The sequence below is a fragment of the Ailuropoda melanoleuca genome, chromosome 3 (assembly GCF_002007445.2).
Source record: "Ailuropoda melanoleuca isolate Jingjing chromosome 3, ASM200744v2, whole genome shotgun sequence".
Lineage (NCBI taxonomy): Eukaryota > Metazoa > Chordata > Mammalia > Carnivora > Ursidae > Ailuropoda > Ailuropoda melanoleuca.
The window spans coordinates 74431636-74434723 of record NC_048220.1 but is presented as its reverse complement, the minus strand read 5'-3'; the positions used below and the strand labels follow the sequence as shown (position 1 = coordinate 74434723).

The following is a 3088-nucleotide window of genomic DNA, read 5'->3' as shown; positions in this document are numbered from 1 at the left end:
AAAAATAATAATGCCAAGAGACTGAACATATCACAATGCATTTAAATCTATGAGTTCATAATGATAGAGAAAAAAGCCAATAGTTCTCTCCATGATGATTGGAAATCAATTCTGTATCTTGGAAACTGGTAAATTACAAGAAATAATTAAACACCCATACTTTTTTCCTTTTTATACTTATCACTCCCTTGAGTTTCTTTATTAGTTTAGCACCCTGATGTGCACAGGTGCTAAACTAATAAAGAAATTCAAGGGAGTGATAAGTATAAACATCAACGTAGTGGTTTCCACTGGGGCAACTGGAATTCGGAAAGGGCATATGGATGTATTCTAGGATGGCAGACAAAATTCTATTTCCTACTCAGGTAGTGGCTATAAGGGTGTTCACACTATAGTAATTCATTAAGCTACATATATTTTTTATGGTGTTACATATTTGTTTTGTTTTAAAACAAAAAGTCATAATTCATACAGAAACCTGACAAATACATTCTTAAGTTTTTCTAGAGAGTAAATATAGAATAGCAAAGATAAGTTTGGAAAAAAGGAATAACATGGGATCACTTTTACTACCAGTTATAAATATAAAGATTTGGTAACTAAAACAATATGGTACTAGGAGGGAAATAAATAAAGAAATGAATGGAACATAACAGAGAGCTCAAATTTTTAAACTCATACACACAGACTTAATATGAGAACTACCTAATTCATATGGTAATTAAAAATACATTTCAAATTGATTTAAGATTTAAAACTGAAAAAGTAAACTATAAAGGAGTTAAATAAAATATAGATTAGGTTGGGGGGCTAAGCAAAAGAGGATACTTTATAAAATAATCATAAAATTCAGAAAACATAAAAGAAAATAGTGACAGTTGAATAAATGGGGGAAAATCTCGAAGACGAAATATATCGTAACTAATTTTTTAAATGACTGACTAAGATTATGTATTAGTAGCTTACATGATGGGCAAAAGATTATTAGCCCCTACATAGAAAGGTTTATATATTTAAAAACCAATAATTTAATAGAAAAAAGTCAAAGGTCACAAATAGGTAACAGATGGAGGGAAAGAAAAAATACATATATATACACACATATATATATATACTCCATATAGAATATGATGTTCAACCTCAATCCCATTCATAATTTTTAACCTATTGGATTTGCAAAAAAAAAAAAAGGTTTAAATTAAAAATAATCAATGTTTGAGAATATACAGGTATACTAGTACATAGGTACAGGTACTAACTCAGAATCTTTTCTCCTCCTGGAAATTTTTTAGTTATTTATTATTTACTATTGTCATTTTTAATGGTAGCACTAGAGTTTATTAAGCTGTGCCTTAATACAAGCACTGGGGCTTGCCTATGGTGCTCTTGATTTACAAAGCCCGGACATTCTGCCAATTCTTCTTTTGCAATGACTCCAGAAAATTGACATCTAAGTGGATGCTGTACACAAGCTCATCATCTGTCATCTTCAAGTGGCCAACAGCCACTGCCAGACAGAGCACCTTCTTCATCTGGAATCTATCCTGGACTTCACTTTATCCATTTTGGCCACCATGTTCTCATTGTGGATCAGCAAAAAAGGGAATATGCCATCCTCATTCAGGCATGGGCCCAGGATTTGCGGGATTTGCTTGATCAGAGATTCTGAGGACAAAAAGACATCATACTTCTTGACCAGCTTCCTGATTAATTTTTTATTCTTGCTGAGTTTCTTCAGTGCCTCAATGTCCATGTGGGGAATATCCATAACCCTGGACTCATCATAGTGCTGCTGATCCCCCAAAACACATACAGAGAACTTGGGGCAGGGAGTGGACTTAAGCCTGATGGTGACCAAGAAGGGTTTGTCCTTCTGAGGGTCAGAGTTCTTCAAGATGATCTGTAGCTCCATAATCTCCAAAAACATTCAGCAGAGTCTCCAAAAACTTCCTGGTTGCCACACAGGACCTACCTCCCCGCCACACAGGACCTACCTCCCCACCTCCCTCCGCCCCCTGATGCCTGGCCTCATAACAGGGTGTCGCAGGAGACTTTGCTGCTCATGGTGCCTCACTCCACAATAACCAGAGACTCCTGGAAATCTTAAATGAATATAGCAATTTTTGAACCTAAATGAATTATCTCTTTCATATTTTTCATCTTTTTGTCTTTTGTGCTGAATTCTAGGTAAACTCCTTTGTTCGATCTTCTTAATCATTAATTAAATCTTAATCTCTGATTATTCTACTGCTCAGCCCATTTATTGAGCTTTTTATTTTAATGACCTCTAATCAGTTAATTTTTTTAAGCCTGTCATTGTTTCCCAGTTGCATTAGCTTCTTTTATCTCCTTAAGAATATAAATTATAATTCCTTAAAATCCTACTTGTTCTTTAATTCTGTCTTCTCTGGTATTATCCACGAAATTTCATGGATTCGTTTATCACTAAATGTTTGGTAATATTCAGATGCATCCTCATCTTCCACTTTAGTTGTGCATTGGCTCCTACCCAATCACCTCCTTTTCCTTCTTTTGTAACAACAGAAAATGCTGGAATAAACACCCTCAGACTTCTTATCTACTAAGATTTTTCCTTTTATAGGATGGATTCATAGAAGTTGGTGAAATAGTTGTTCATTATAAATTTAATAGATAATGTCAGATTATGTTACTTACAAGTTGGAATAATTCACATACCCACTAGCAATCCGTTAGCTAGCCTCATTTCCCCATATCATCACCACCTTTGCTGATGTTTTCAAGCTAGATTTTGGATTTCTCTAAGTACAGCTAGTGCAGTATGAATTAGAATAACCTTCTTTGCAGTTGTACTTAAATACTCACTATTTGGCTGAATGAATGTCTAAGTTCAGCCTCTGGGTCCCTGATACCATGCTTTCCTTTTTTTCCCCATATTAATTTTCACATTCTAGCATACTATGTAATATACTCATTTATTATATTTATTGTTTAATGTTTGTCTCCCCCTACTGAAACAAGAGCTGGAAACTCTATTTTGTTCATAGATATTTCCAAATGCCTAAAACATTGGCAATTAATAACTAGTCAGTATATATTTGTTGAATTA

General features: G+C 34.2%; 1 pseudogene; it reads right to left on the bottom strand.

The window, feature by feature from the left end:
- Positions 1-1352: 1352 nt before the first annotated feature.
- On the bottom strand, positions 1353-1927 carry LOC100483769 (annotated as a pseudogene).
- Positions 1928-3088: the final 1161 nt, after the last annotated feature.